This window comes from Ptychodera flava, chromosome 11, assembly GCF_041260155.1.
Source record: "Ptychodera flava strain L36383 chromosome 11, AS_Pfla_20210202, whole genome shotgun sequence".
NCBI lineage: Eukaryota > Metazoa > Hemichordata > Enteropneusta > Ptychoderidae > Ptychodera > Ptychodera flava.
In genome coordinates, this window is record NC_091938.1 from 35535376 (window position 1) to 35552980 (window position 17605).

Here is a 17605-nt window from a genome sequence, read left to right on the forward strand (position 1 = left end):
TATCCATGTAGGCTAATCGTATTCCAGGGAACTGGACCGAAAGTAATTGTAATGCGTCTCATACATAAGCAGCTTAGAAAGTTCCAGTACTGCGGCGCCGATGAAAACTGGTTTTACATATCTATGCTCATCCGTTTTCAGTTCCAGTAGGGCACTGTCGCAGGAATCGCCATCCTCTTCGGAAGTTATGAAAGTTATATGTTTCATCTTTGGATTATACTTCTGAATCTTTTTACGTCCACTATCCGTGCCGTTCCAGTCCGAAACAAATTTAAAGTCTCTGTACTTTCGAACATCTTCTATTGTCTTACCGAACATTGCATTATTCATCAGCTTATAGAAATTCTTTTCGAAATCTGTCCTCCCCTTTGTCCTCATTTTAGTGTTAAAGTCAATATATTTCGCGAGACATGGAGCTTCATCGAAAGCAAGCACCCGATAAATCTTTTTCAATCTCATTCCCATCCGAAGATAGAATTCCAGCAACTTGTAGTGTAAGACATAGGACTCTCTATCCATCACACTTGTAATCAGTCGACCGCCCTGCCTCGGAAATTCATAGTGATGCGGCGCTAATGGCAAATCGCTGTGTTCTTCATGTAATTCGGCTGGGTATTCTAAGTCTACTTCTAGAAAACTTGGTGGAAAGGTGGAACCAGGTCCCCACGCTCCGCCAGCTCCGCCGGCTCGGGCCCCCGCTCCGCCCCTTCTTCCCATTCCTCCCACTTTCCATCGTCATCCAATGAAGTCCGCCCGTGGGCATTGCCTGACTCATTGCCCAGCCGTAGAGATTGTTTGCATCGAGATATTTTATTTCGGTCACTGGTTCTCCGGATCGTAACTAACGTAAGTATTCCCGCCGGCGGGGCCAGCGTAAGCCGGATGATTTGTCTGTAAATAATGAATATTACACTGGCTGATACCTCCTCGTATTCCCCGTTGTACGAAAGTCTCTGCTCAGCATCTTGAATGAGCCCAAACTTATTACCCGTGTAAAGTAACATAGCATCCCATGTCAAGCCGGCGCTGACATGTAATGGGCGGATCTAACTTATATGCTTCTAAACATGTGTCGCGAAAATTTTCGAATATATTGCAAGAAGGAGAACATCCGTCTCACAATAGAATTCCATATAATCACGAATCGTCTTACATCCAAATTCGTCCCATACTCGCAAAGCATGTTCGTAATCGGACTCTGAAATCCCCTCTTCCGTCAATTCGCTATAAAAAATTCCCCCCTATCCGGGAGCTCACCTCTTCTAATCTGTCAACCGAGTCTAAATATTCGTAGGGGAAGAAACCTTTCGCCCTTTGAATGTCCGGGTACGTAAGTGGTACTGCCGTCCATCCGTGGTCCGGCACAGTCGTTGCCAACTTCGCCAATGACCCATCATCAACTGAGCACTGTCCATAAACTTTATAGAAAAGAAACGTCTCTTTATCTCCCTCTTCCCTCCGGCAACAACAATTGAGGCGTGTGAAAAATAAATGTTTTCGAGAGACCCATAATTCCTCCATTGCTCGTCTTAGCTATAATTTTAGGCTCTGGTCCCCCTCGGCGTCGATTTCATGTAATTCTTTCAAAATAAAAGAACCATCGTATCCCTTGAGGTTGTGAAAGTAGATAGGAATGGTTCTCGACGGCCGGCATCCTTCGCAATAGAAGGTCGCCTCCTCCTTCACTACTCGGTATCCTGCCGGCTCTCCACATGCAATACAGACTGGATCACATCCGTCGCGCCGGTAATTAGAAGGATCCCTCATCGGTATTATTTTCCAATAATACGATTTAGAATAATACTCGGCCCGTTCTTTCATATCCTTTAGAAAGTCTGTAACACAGGAGAGACCTGTGAATGTTCTTTTACCATAAACAGTGGGTCGGCCTCGTTCCGAAGGTCCCCGCGATCCTCCCACCCCGTTCCACCATAACATACGAAAGACAAATTGGAATGTGTCGGCCGGTCCCCTTCTCAATAATTGCCTCAGTATCTGCATAGACGACGTAGGGAGAAGGAACCTTCTTCCGATGTCCTTCAAATTGACACACTTCCTTAGGAAATCTGGCTGGGCAGTGTCTGTTCCACAGTATACCTGATGTTTTTCTAATTCTTCTGTTGACTTAAAACCTCTTTTACAAACCATACAATACACTTCCGTCTGCGCTCATTCTTTCGATTAGTACGAGAATTACGAAGGCGATTTTCCGCAGTAATTGGTACGAAGTGAGAACGGCCGCCGTCTTCGCCAACTATCAGTAAGATATTTGCTATTTGATTCCTATCGGCTTCACCTTCGTCCGTCAGGGCTCCGCCAGGGGCACTATATAACACAGTTATGTCGGACGGGGGAGCGGGATCATTTTCGTAGATCTGAAATACTTGAAGTTTGATGCCTGGATTTTGCTGCTCGAAGCGCCTGAATACAGTCAGATCGGCGGGCGTGGGCGTGGGAATACCTTCCCAACAGTAGTCAGCCATAAATGGAGCGTACGTATTCCATTTTCTCCTTACCTGACCACATTTCTTTTCACGAAACTCGGGGTCGGCCAACTTTAAACTTGCTACGATGGCGTATTGAAAACAGTTCTCGCTGCCCGAAGGTAGCACCAGATCGCTAACACAATGCTTATTTTTTAACCATCTGGGAAGTTGGACTCGTTCCGTTCCCGTAGGAGCCCCAGCCCCGAGTAAAACTTCTACTAGAATTACTTCAAAATTAAGTATCTCCTCGAGAACGAGACCAGAACCCTCAACATTTTCAATTGTATCAAGCATAAGGTCGTAGCGATCTATTAATTGTTGCCCCACATCCGATCCCGATCCTCTTACATCTTTTGTGTATGTATCTTTTAATTTAACATACAATGTACGCGGTTGTGTATTACCAGTTTTCGGATCCGATAATTTGACTTCCATTTCGGTATAAACAGAGTACATCTTTCGTTCCGTTTCTTTGACCATACCTTCAATATCCACCAGCTCCCCGATATCCTCGACTCGCTTGACTTCAGGAAATTCTTTTCGTAAAACTGCTCCCTTGAATGCTTCATGTAATCGATGGGCCATAATAATCTTTATGATATATACTATCCTAAAATTTTTTAAAAATGAAAAATAATTATTTTATGATAGGTCATCAAAATCCACTATAATATTTTTGTCAGCATTTATTTGTTTATATATCTCACCTAATCTTTCTAAGTCGACTATTTCTTCCGCATCTTGAATTTCTGGTTTATTAGGTGCAGCACAAATATTAATCTCTCAACAGTGAAAGAAAGAGCCGCTTACTTAAGCGCGGTTTAAATGCTAAGAATTCTATCTTACTACCTTTTCGGATATTACGAGGTACAATAGCAGGATTTTCTCGGACTGGTAGTAACGGACTCACTGTTTTAAAACCGCAGTCAATTTCTTGAACCATATCAATACATGTAGCGAAATCGTTATTTCTCCCTCTCCCTCTCCCTCTTTTAAACTGAAATTAAAATACCTCATGCCCGGCTGAGGCCCCTCGCTCCCTCGCTTCGGATACACTTTAGATGGATTGTAAAATCCACAGGTCGTTCCGATAGGATTCCCTTCGGTGACGGTTCCGATAGGATTCTTGGAGTGAGCGGCCAGGCTTAGAGCATAACTTTTAGCAGTAGATGCATCGAAACTTTCACCTAGGGTATGAATATTATTAAATCAGTAAACTTTTGAAGACTAAGTTGCCAACTGACACACACCCCATCGCATGTAGCAGGATCTCTAGAACCATATTTAGGTCCGATGTTGAAAACTACTTCTAGCTCACTGTCTACGTATATGAAAGGATCTACATATTCACCAAATACTAATTTGCCTCCATCATCAATTTTGATGTTTTCTCCGGTTTCAAGTATTTTTATTGCATCTGAAATAGAAAGGATTGTCATTGTCTTATCGTATATATCTTAATAAAAAAATTTTTAAAAAATTTCTATGATATAGTATACCAAAAATGTCATACATATTCATAAATGGACCAACTGGAAGTGGTAAGAGTTACGATGCAGTAAATTTGGCGGAGGGACCGGAGGTGTATCACGTACCAGAATTTGACACTAGTTTTTCCAGCAACATTGCCGACTTTATAATGGGCGTGTCACCCCCGTTTCGATTGCCGATTTTCAGAACCAGTTTATAGAACATACGCTTAGTTTACAATGTCAGGCTGGGAGGAGGAGGGAGGAGGGGGAGGGGAGGGGGGCCCCCTTCAGAACAATACATTATTTGTGACTCTTCCATAATTCAACATCTGACTTTTTCTCGAATCCGGGGCGTTTCCACGGAGTGGGAAGAAAAAAAGATTGTTTCTAGAGCATTTGACCATTTACCCAGTTTCATTATCATATTCAAAGATATGCCTTGGGATTATTGCAGGCGGAATGTGTTGACTCGAGCCAGGTCGTACGAAATCACCGCCTTAGAAGAACTAGAAGAGATTCACAATAAGTTCAAACAGACTTTCTTAGAAATTTGCCACGACTACAGACTTCCATGTTTGGTAATTCGGAACGCTCTTACCCCCTCGTTCTCAAGAATATACTTAATCCAACAATTGATACCGAGACAGTCGGACCAGTAGAATATCCACGAGCTTTTGACTTTGGAATTGCATGGGGCAGCCCTTCGGCACGCGATAGCGGCAGCCAGGGATTTTTAATAGACGGTTTCAAGGAGGAGGAGAACTTGAAAAAGCGTACTTCCCACCTGGTCAAGAACAACTAGAACAACCTCGAGTCTCACTCAAGAACCTACACAAACTTCTTAACGCTTGTGAATCTGTGTGTGCTTATAATGCTTCGTTTGACCTACGAGCACTTGACATTATGAAACCCTACGGTTCTGTAACACCGGACTTTGAAGTTACTTGTCTATGGCTCATGTCAGTTGTGTACATTATACTTCAACCAGAACTTATCGATAAAGCTGAACAAGGGGACTCGAAAGAACGGACTGTGGTAACATGAGAAGTCGTTTTGAAGATCTTGCAAACTTAATATGTGCCTCCGGAGGAACTGAGGGGCCCCCACCTCATCCACATACGGCCGAAAAAGATGCAGTAAGTGAACATTACTTACGACAGTACATGATAATACTTGGCCAGGTGGGGGGTGGAAGTGGGGTGGTAAACTGACACTTTCGGCTTTCAAGAAATTAAGACTTTTTCCATGGTACTTATTGAATAACTTTCGTAAATACTTACGTTAGTACTTACGTAGTACTTGACAAGTACCATGGACAGGAACTTACGAAGTACTTACGTAGTACCAGCACAGGAACTTACGAAGTACTTACGTAGTACTAATAACATTTTCCTCCGGCTCCCAACTATTGAAACTTTCTGGATAACCTTTCCATTTTATCAGATAATATTTCTTTCCTCTAATTTTTTTCGTCTTCAAAATTCGTTCTACTCTGTACAGCTCGTCAGCACCACGTTCTGAAGGTGCGCTCTGAAGTTCATCGGAATAGAAAGTGCCGAGTATTTCCTCTCCATTCAGATCTTTTATTTTGTAAACTGGTGGCGTTCCCAGTCCAGCTGCATACACCACTTTTGAAACCACGAAAATCTCCTCTGTCCAATTTGGTAAATATCCTTTCTTAAAAGTGGTCTTGTATTTTGTAATTCGAACCCGTTCTCCCGGCTTGAATTCAGGGTTGGCTCCCCCGGCTGCCAACTCAGGACCGAATAGTGTATAAAATGCCTGCCAATCGTTGTCCTCTGTTACGTCCCTGGGTTTCATTTTGATACTTCCGTGTACGGTGTTATTGTAATTCTCGAGAAGGTGGGGTAGAATAGAAAGCCATTCTCGTGTCTGTTTATATGTAAAGTATTTCCACATCATCGTCTTGAGGGTCCGATTAAAACGTTCAACGACGCTAGCTTTTTTGTCACTGTAGGTGTGAAACCAGTGAATTCCCACCTCCTCCAACCACCCCTGCATTTTTCGATTAGTAAATTCCCGCCCCTCATCTGTCTGAAGTTTGTCGGGCCTTCTCCCGGATTTCTTAATCACGTCTTGTAGTGCCTGCAACGTATCATCTGCCGTTTTTGACTGTATCGGCCTAGCCCATGCGTATTTACTGAGCACATCGATTACTGTTAGCATGTATCGAATGTTACGGTTCTCTTTTGCGAATGATGAAGGAATTCCACGAGATCAGCTTCCCACTGAGCGTCTATCGATGTTACGAAAACGCGCCGGCCCCTTCGGAACGCGCCACGAGTACGAGGGACCGGTTTATGTAGATTATAAGTTAGCTGAGTTTTTAACCAGTCCTTCACCTCTTTCTTAGTGACGTGGAGTCCGCTGGCCCGTGCTGCGTCATACAATTTTTGTACACCTCCAAAACCAGTTTTCGGGTTGTAATATAATTCTCTAAGAGTGCCTTCGGGGGTGTCACCTTCGGCTTCAGCTTCCATAATTGCTATATTATACGAAAAATTTTATGTCGTACGGATGCCGTAAATGAAATACTAGTTTACTGAATGGCCTACTTTTCAATGCTTGATTAGGCCCACGGCTTCCTGTTCTGACACCTCCATTCCATATTCTTTTATAATAGTTTTGTTGTCTATCTTGTTCGGTGTGTAAAATAGTACTAACATCTGTATGTTTTCCCTAAATGGTTTACTAATACTAGTATATTGTTGAGTCAGAACCCAGACAGATAGTCCGTCGTGTCTTGCGCTGAAACCAAGTTTGACTAAAACGTCACTGCGCTTCTTCATATCTTTGGACGCGGCGCAGTCATCGAGGATTATTAAAGTGTTTGTGCCGGCCCATTCTTTATGCACGAAGGCTAGTGTATCATCCACAGCATCGAGTCCGACCGGAAACACAAACACATTGTCATCGGTGAAAATGAATCTTTTATTATACGTTTTATTGTTCATGAATGTCGGACAAATGAAAACTATATATTCGAATTTTCCTAGGTACGGACCGGTGAGGAGATCCATTACATATTCCGTTTTGCCAGAATTTGTCGGTCCAGTTACAATCATGTTGAATGGTACAGTTGCATACATCGGATCTATATACTGTACATTAATGTAATGAATATTGCTAAAGATAACAAACCAATTTTACCATATTCGTGAATAGGGTCTACGCTGGTCGTAGATGCTGCCCGTTCCGGGGAGGGGAGGGGAGGGGACCGAATCCGAGTCGTGTCATTGTGAGGTGGTGGTGATCCTCCGGGCTCGTCCTGCCACTTCACAGGATCCGCCTCCCCCTCCATCTCGTGTACAGCACTTTCTCGAACTTCCGTGTTTATATCACCGTTCACCCCGAAGGACATAGATTCTGTTGCGTATTGCAATTCATTATTATAACCCGAGATTGCCGGGCCCGAAAGAATGACCATCTTAGACGGTAAGAGAAGTAAATTGGGTGAGACTGCCATATCAAGTTTGACACCAGTATTCATTATTGTGTCTTGATATCGCCTATAACTGATTACTTTGTCGGTATTGCGAATTTCATCTTCGAGGAGAACGCCGAATCTTTCGGACTTGCTGTGCACTGCCAGTATCACCTACTATGGTACTGCGAATATTTGCTTGTGCGCCGAGTATGCAATATACGTAGGCTTCAAGGCTTTCATTGAGGCGAGCGAGACCGGCCTTTGTTAGTCCCGAGTCTCCCTTCAGAGGAATGAAACTATTGTATTGTCCCTCCGATCCATCATTTCGGAAGAAATAATAGTGTGGTCTGTCTTTGTCGGGCAGTACATGTTTTTCTTTCCAAAAATGGTATGTGTATAGAAAACGCCTCCGTCGGCGGAGGAGGAAAAAGTCATGACCGTGTATATCGCTTTTGGCTGTCGAACAGGGCCACGATTAGTGTAATATTCATAACCATAACCAAGACCTTTATTTTGACCTTTTCGATAACGAAAGTCGGACTTCGTTGGGCTTATATTTCCAAATTCAGTACATAGAAGTTCATATTGGACGAGATTGTACGGATTGTCGCCCGCTTTGAAGGTGGGGGTATCGTCTGGAAGTGCAACGCCCATTTCGTGAAGGATACGACGTATTGTAAAGTATACATGGAAACGGCAGAATGATCGTATTTGCGGAGGAAATTTCTTATCGACGAGATGGGCGAATGATATACCACAACCAGTCGTGCTACACCATACAGCGAAATTCAGTTGCTGGTCCCAGTATTTCATCTTTGGGCTGCCCAGCCAGACATTACTTTCTTTCGCTGATCGATGAGTGATTACGTTATCTTTGAACACATCCCGTGGATGAAAAGTAAATTTTCTGTCGGCGTTACATATATTTCTAAGTCCATGAGAATAGGTTTTATTCCCCCGTCCGGTTTGGAAGGGGGGGTATCAGCATGCTGTACTGTCGGTACGCTCGTCTTATTCAATTGAAAAGCAACTGGGAATAAGTCTGTACTCATTATTCGTGTTTCTATATACATATAGATTTAAATGGAGGAGAATTTTCTCGGAATCCCTGTCGGAATCCCTATCGGTACGGTTCTGTTAGGGGTACTAACATTCCAGACTATGTTAATACTTTATTTCGGATTCAGTTTAAACGAATTTTTATTTTTTACTAAGAATAGATAACATACTGCAAACAATGGAGAATTTAATAAAGTCATCGGCAGCGGCAAATACGCGTTCCGAAGGGTCTTCGGTGCCTTCGGCGCCTTCAGACGCTCGATCCATAATAGAAACAAAGCGTGAAAAAATACTCTGTGTCATCGCAAGTGGACAAAGTAAGTTATTTTTTGGTAAGGAGATTTCAGTTGCTGACGTAGAAAAATGGGGAGATGAAACGGTGAATAAAGCATTTAAAGTCTATGAAGCGAGATACAGTTCTCTTATAAGTGATACCATCACTCAAAGTTTCATAGATCTAGGAGCCCGCGCAATAAGTCAGGTAGTTCCAATCGATGATCGAGATAACTATGCCACTGATCTTAAAAAGGATTTTATTCTAAACAGTGAAATAAAACGATTATCAGGGCGGATAGCGTACACGTGGGGGCCTGTGATTGCTCTAATTTCCACCGGTTTAATTACGGGTAAACATTTAAATTTTAAAAAAATCGGTTTTAATATAGTACCTGAAATAAATGGATTCAACTTCGCCGACTCAGCAAACGGAAACGACCTCCACACCGCAAACGACTCCGTCAGGGACGACCTTCCCGACTCCGTCACAGCGCAACATAGAGAAAGTTACAATGCCACCGAAGCATCCAGGGAGAGTTGCTGCGGGCAAGCGACTAGCGGAATGGAACAGGCAAAACAAGGAGAAGAAACGCCAAGCAATGGTGGGGGAGGAGGGGATAGCGATGTGGTAGCGGCAGACCTACCGCCTACAATGAAAGAACAGTGTGATAATAAATCACGCTGGTATAATAAATGTATCTTGTTTTAGGAATTGTGGGAGTTTCATTGACTGCATTAGGGCTATATTGGGGGCGTGCTCGGCATACCCCCTGTCCTCCCCGGAAACCGCGGGAACCGCTTCAGAAAGCGAAAAAAACAGAGCCCGTAGCGGCTCCCTCCAGAACAGTTCCGACAGGGGTTCCGAGGGGAGGGGAGGGGGAGGGGGAGGGGGAGGGAGAGGGGGAGGGAGAGGTTTCCAGCTCCTCTACATTGTATGAGATGGATTAACTCCCCATATTTTTTATTTTTATTTTTTATTTTATATACTAGTCAGCAATCATGGATATTAAAACAGTTGTAAACACAATGTACGATGGTATTGTAATCGCAGGACTTGCGATGGGATATCTTATGATCTCCAGCAAATTTCTGAAAATAGAGGTTGGCGATCCAAGTCGACCAAATTTAACTCGATTGGCAAAATTAGGTGGTGCGACTGCTGCTGCGGTTGCGACCAAAGATCTCCTTGAACAGAAAAATATTATTCCTGCAGAACCTTATACTTCGTAATGGGCACCTTCGGAATAATAATAATATTCATCGAACATTTATACTTAGTAATATATACAGCGCACAACAATGATCATTTGGATTGAAAGCCAAACAGGTGAACCAGTCACTGTTAATTTTTACCCTTGCATTGACACGACACAGTTTACGAAGATAAGACTGCTAGAGTGCGGACTATATAATTCATGGCATAACATAACATCAACGAATAATGTAATAAAATATCAAGAAGGTGACCAACCAAAGAAGACTAAATCAATACGTCCAGGTAACTACAATATCGATACGTTAAACAAAGCAATCGGGTTGAAGCAAAAAATTAATTTTGAAAAACATCTGCCGACAAACCATGTTTATCTAACTTTGGCTAAAGATGTTAAAGTTTATTTCAATGCTACAGGTAGCTTCGCCAACGTCGTTGGCTTTTCAGATAAGCCAGAGGACAACCCAGTTATAAAAAGTACTATGAGTCCGAAGAAAGTGGATTTCTTAACAGTCACTAAATATATAGTTCATTCAGATGTAGTCGATGTTACTGGAAATTATGTTTCATTTGGTTCGGGTGCCTCCGGAGGATACATACAGGGGAAAGTATCGAACTGTTTACAAATACTTCCCATCCGGGATACGAGAGAAATAAGTGAAAAGGTACTTACGATTTTAAAAACGGAGCAATTTCTATGCCCTTGAGAAAAGGGGGAGATTACATGAATTCAATGCGTATCTGGATAACAGATCAGGATGGGAACATGATCGATTTCAATAACTGGCCAATTAGCTTTTGTATTGAATTGCTGTAGTAGTCCCGAAGCGGGGCCCCTACCGGTGCGTTCCGAAGGAACCCTATCGGAAGATAAACCATCCCACGACTAATCCTCCAGCAATATAGATCATCTCATATTTCTTTTGCTCAGGGCTGGGTTGATAATAATCTGAGAATTGAACTGCGCCTTCGGAACGACCTGACGTAGAGTTGCTTTGCACCGCTTCTGCTTCTTCCAGGATTTCTGCATCTGTATCTCTTAACTCTGCCGCAGCATGCGCATCCTTTGCTTGATTTTCTCTTTCCCAGTCAGCTTGAAGTAATCTTTTTTCTGACCAGACGTTGCGATCATGTTCAAATTTTTCTAATGCTTTATCATGTCGAACCTTTTCTTCAATAAGAGCATCACCATTCCCGCTAAGCTTTTGTCCAATAATATTTCCTCCTGTGAATGCCGTTGCATTTAATACAGCACCGAGAACTGTCATTCCTATAGCTGAAGCCATGACTGTGTATTGTATATTACAAGGTATTATTTTAATTTTCACTGTATATAGGTCCCTACGGAGTATGTCTGATCCAAGTGGCTTCGGTCTAGGTACAATTCGTATACAAAATCTTGAGCTTGAAGATCTGAGTGATGTTAAAGTTAACAATAATACTAAGATGGCTGCTAATCATAATAAGGATTACGTCCTTCGTTATAAAGACCGCGAAAAATATTTCGTTTTAGCCAATGCCGCGGCGCCACCCCACGAACATGCTGTAGAATTTTCCGAACTTAAAGACATTGATGAAACTGTAATTGACGCCACAAAGGCTTCGAATGATCCTACTCCTTTTGCTCTGACATGGGATGGGGATAGTCAGAAATTCATGCCTTATAATGTGCCGCGTAACATCTTAGATATATTGGATAGTGAAATTGCAGGAGGTGTTGCTGAACCACCAGGAACTCCGAATGTGATTTATTTTGATAGCAATGTAAACAAATATAAATTGTTAGATTTTCGTAGTTGGCTTACTCCTACGAATCCATACATTGCACTTCTTGGTATACCAATTCATCTTAAAATTAGTCCTCTTAATACAATAATGAAGGCAGATAATACACTAAGAAGGTGGATAAACGAGGGGGAGGGGGTCTATTGCTCGTATACAGCTAGCGGAGTTCAGTTAGATTATTTTGGGACACAACTTTAAAGAAACTGGGTCTTAAAAGTGTCGGTGATGAGGCAGCTGTTCTCACTTTACAGACAGTAAATCAACAGATGACTGATAATATGAAAATACTTCAACATGGTACAGTTCTCATTAGATGTGTAAAGTTAGCTACTGGAGATGAATTTGACGATTTGGTTGGATATTATGCTATGAAAACAGATAACAGAACAACTTGTGATATTATCATAAGTATCGATAAAGATCGGGGAGGGGAAATGAGTATTGAATGTTTTGTTGGTGGGAATAGAATAGAGAACGACTTAGGAACTACATTTGTACGTAAAGATAAAAGAGTGAACACTTTAGATATCAGTACCATTCATCTGAAACGACTCATTTTGTTTGAAGTAATGGTCTTCCGTCATATTTTAAGTTCAGAGGAAATTACTAAAATTTTATCTATCAGGTGAACAAGTTCGCACCGATAGGAACTTCGTGTTCAACATCAGCTAGACTCCGCGACCGGCCGGCCGGACTGACAACGAGTGTAAAAAAAAACTCCTTTATATAGGCTAGTTTGATGGTGATGACTCACACGGAATTTCCCACCTTCCCACCTTCGGAACGTGTATAAACATGCTCAGCAGGGCCCGCTTAGTTCAGGACAATGCACTGCTGCGCAAGCGTGCGTGAGTTCGTATATAGGTCAGGGTTATACTTTAGTTACATGGATGGTTAATTTTTCCTTCACTTCATGTAGATAAATGAATAAAATGGGGTGTAAAATTCTTACTTCATCCCAGTTGTCCACGGTTTCTTTACTACTAAGATCTTAATAATAAGTTGATTTGCATACAAATAGGGCACACAAAATATATTTGCGGCAAATACACAAAAACTCTATTTACGACAAAGTCTATGTAGTATAAACGAACTCTGAATGTTTCATATAGTCAATACTTTAAAAATTCCTCGTACCTCCTAGAAGGGCAAGACGACTTAACAAATAAAGACATCACTCAACACCACAAAAAATGAATAGCGATAACAGAATGCTCATCAAAGTAGTCACAATCATACTCAGACTGGACATGCATTCTGATTATTTTTTCCCCGATTTTTATTTGATTTTCTCCATTTTATGCGAATTCGGAGTCCATTGACTAGCCACGTGTAATTTTGAACACGAGCTTACTGAGGGATTTAGGATTTCTAAAGACTTCAATGTCGTCATTAAAAAATGCGTGAAATTCGAATTATACGAATATCACACGAAATACGAAATGACGATTACTCGTAAGCGTCTTTCAACCCTAGAATTTAGAGTCGCAACATCATCAAACATCTTGCATGTATTGCCCTTATGTTTTCTCCGCTTTTCCTTAAAAGTTCGACATGAATAAATAAGGCTTTGCTGATATCTGTAATCACAAAATTCATTATAAACTCCATTCCATTGAAATAATTCAATTCTCTTTACCAGTCTCTGTTACGTTCGTGCTATTTGATGTTTACGTTGATAAAGATGATGGAGACTCGCTCTTATGATGATGAAGAAGAAGATGATGATGATGGTAGTAGTAATGACGATGGTGATAATGGTTATGATGAGGAGAAGGCCTAGGAGCAGAAGGAGGAAGGGGAAGGAGGAAGAGAAGGGCGTCGAAGGTAATAATTCTGGTATATAGGTTCTAATTTTATTTATTACGATTGGGGTTCATACTTTCTTTAACTGACATCGAAGAGGAAGTTACCATGTTTTCTATTTGTAAATTTATAGTAAAGGATATTTCTCTTACCTTGCCCGATACAAGTTGCATTATCACATCACATTCCGAGATCATAAATGTCCGCATTTCTGCGTTCCATACAGGTTGTATGGAACGCAGAAATGTATGTATGTATGTATGTATGTATGTATGTATGTATGTATGTATAAGCGTTCATTTTCCCGCCACATAATCATATACTACTTTCTACAGTACTTATACTCAATATTTTGGAGACAGCAAAAATTTTTCGGGTGTTGCAGCTCCGGTAGAGGGGTCGTAATGGACTTTATGCCATTATAATTTGTTTGCAAAATGTCAATCAAATACTAAAGGGAATCTCAGAGTCCAGAACGATGTTCTACGTGCTCTTGATAGACGCAAAGATGTTATATTAATTTTACTCGATTTATCTGCTACCTTCGACACGACTGATCACGAAATTTTATTACATAGGCTGTGTCATAGATTTGGTATCACGGGGACAGTGTTGAATTGTTTTAATCTTATCTGCAGGGGCGAACGCAGTCAGTGTGTGTTGGGTCAGTCGTGTCCGAAGCACAATCTCTCGATTGTGGTGTAGCCTACCTCAAGGTTCCGTTCCCGGACCAATTTTATTCAATCTGTACACAGCACCCTTAGAGAATATCATTTTCAAGCATAAGTTACATTACATGATATACGCTGATGACACGCAATCGTATATCACTTGCGAAGCAGATCAAGTTCCGACAACTTCAATTGAGCTATGTGTTAATGAAATCAGGGGATGGATGCGAGACAATATGCTCGCTCTAAATGATGGTAAAACCGAGGTCATTCATTTTTCTTCTAAATCTACAGGTGTAGGTCTGGTTCCTTGTTGTGATATTAGAATAGGTGATGTCATTGTTCACCAAATGACACTGTTCGCAATCTTGGTGTCACAATGGATTCTAGTGGCAGTATGTCAGCACATGTTGTCAATGTGTGTAAATCGGCCTCTCATGCTCTTTGGAAGATTGGTAAAATCCGTAATATACTTGATCAGTCTTCAACTGAGAAACTCATTTATGCTTTATCACATCTCGCCTGGATTATTGCAACAGTTTACTTTTCGGCCTCCCTTCATTTGAAATACGCAAACTGCAAACAATTCAAAATTCGGCAGCTCGTCTTGTTACCAAGAAGAGAAAATGTGATCACATTACTCCCATTCTTCGTGACCTTCATTGGCTCCCTGATGTATTACCTCCCTTTGTATTACTTTAAAAATTCTCTGTAGTCATGTACCATCTTACCTTCATGAGCTTTTGATTAGACGGAGTACTAGTCATACATTGCGTTCATTTTCAAATGGGGAAATTAAGTTACAACCAACCCATCGGCCGCACAGCTTACTATGGTGATAGGGCGTTTTCAATATGTGCGCCTCGTCTGTGGAATTCTTTGCCGTCGCACCTTCGTGCATCTCAGTCACTCGATAATTTTAAAGTCGGGTTAAAAACTTATCTTTTTAAGTCATTTTATACATGAGTTTTATACCCTTTTATATCATTTTATACCTGAGATTTATTTGTTGATCTATTTTAACCACTTCTTTCGTTTTACGAGATGTTACTTTTATTGAACATTTAAAATTTACTGTTTTTATTTGTCACTTATTTCTTTGTTTTTAATATAATGCACATTGAGCATATTTAAATATGTAATGCGCTATATAAGAAATAAAGATTATGATTATGATTATGATTTTTATGATAGATATTTGCATTAATATTGGGTGGTTAAATGCAAAAAAAAAATTATTATTACTGCAAAGATTGCGAAAAAAATACACATATCAGATTTGCAGCTTTGGCAAAATAATTCAAATGACTGTCGATCAGTAATAAAAGTGTGAAATTTCTTAGGGTGGGGGTGAAGTGTGTATAGCATGCAAATCGACTCGGAAGCATCTATAAAATTTTCGAACAAAACATTGCGTGTACGTTGTTATTATGACCTCCCCTCTCCAAAGATCTAATGCCCGATCCCTAGCTCTACAACTGGACTCAACAAAACCAAATCACTAAAAACCCGTACATATACGACAACGTCAGCAATAAAAATTACTCAGTTTGGCCCAATGGTTGTCGAAGATTCAGTGCTATTTCTTCGGACACACGCACATTACAAATCGACAGAAAAAGAATCGCTGGATTAGGTCTACTCATAAACATAAAAGTATCTCATAGTACCTGAAAAAAGTGACTTAAGTCAGATTCAAGTTCGTATATAATAACAATTCTTTTCACTTACTTTCTCTGGATCTCTTCTGTATTTTTGCGTCTTCTGATAGTGTTCGGAATAATTTCAGCTTCAGTGGAATTCTTGTGCGACACTGAAAAAAATGTGCTCTGCAGCTGCCAGAAACTCCCTGCGACGGTGATAGCGTTCACGGTGTGCACTTGCAATGTTTGTTGGCGGAAATAAAGAATGCTAATGTGAACACATTTCTGACACGCAGAATTCGCAGACGACACAGACAAACTTGCAATGCGGCTGCGCGTTGCTGCTCATTTCAGGATATCACTAATGACCTATCTAAATTGTGCATACGGCGGCTATGGCGCCAGCACGTCGACCCACGTTTTCATAGAAGCACACTGTAACAGTTTACGAAATGAGAGTCAACAGCCTTTCGGAATTAGCGCTGATCGCAAATGACGTCACTGTTCTCTCTCTCATTAATATGCATAAATAAACATTTGTCCGCATTTTCCGCATAAACGACGAAAATAAAACCTGCGAGTGTTAGAATGGCTATGTAGCATCACAGTTATTGGTATGAATTGATGACTGAGACTACAAGCTGCAACAACAGCGGCGCATACAACAACAAAATTTGTCCGAATTTCAGCATATTTGTCCGAAAGTCGCGCGCGTGCAGCTATATTTAGTAACAAAGCCGAAATCGCGATCAACGCTATTGTGTTGTTTACCTGCAAAATGCGAGTATTTTTACGGCCTCAATTCGATTCTGGATAAGTATACTTCAACATATACCACAGTTAGTGGCTCTACCGAAAAAAGAATTGGAGGCTACCCTCATGAATTTATCTGAGTGTATGAAGGCGATTTAGTTGCCAACAGTTTCATAGAAGTTAAGTATTTAACAGTGAACGTAGACGAACTATGTCTGCCATGCCAGATACCTTCGAATCTGTTCACTTGCGAACCACAGCTCACGCGTGCACGTAATCCATTTAATTGAAAATTATTAGGCTATAGCTTCAATGACTTATGAATTAATGTGACAGATCCCATAACCAGTCGTGATAAAACTGAAATCTGCGGTTGCAATATTCATTCCTTTTTATTGTCAGCTTATTTTTGTGATTTAATCGACCACTTTCTTGCGCTTGTTCTTCTTTAATTCTGGTAGTATCTTCACAAATTTGAGCGTCGGGAAATGGAGCAATATAAACTAATAGGTAAAGCGTTCATCTGACACCAATTTGCTTCGAGAGTGGATAATTTTCACAAACATTTCATTCATATTAAAACTTGACTAGAGCAACACATATAAGTAGTCGGTAATACGCGTACGCTGTCAGGGTTTCCATGGAAAAAACAATCAGAGCAGCCCTATAGCGCTGAAAATGTGAGATATTTTTGCGGAAAAAATTCCATCCATTATAACTTTTGTAATTCAGATAAAAGGTTTCTCAAAAGTTGCATTTTCAGGCCGTTCAGGCATATTGGTAACTTGTGAAAAGTGAACGTATTCACTTGCGATTGGGTGGAGGAAAGAGGGGCGTTTGACGGTTTGAGGTCAGCTCAGGTCACGTTTGAGGTGGGTCAACATAATTAGCGCCCTCATCGAGTGCCAATGACGGGATTTAAAAGAAAGCGGGAATTGCCACGAGAGTTCTCCCTGCAACTTGTGATGACGTCACTCAATCAGTGCACTTTCA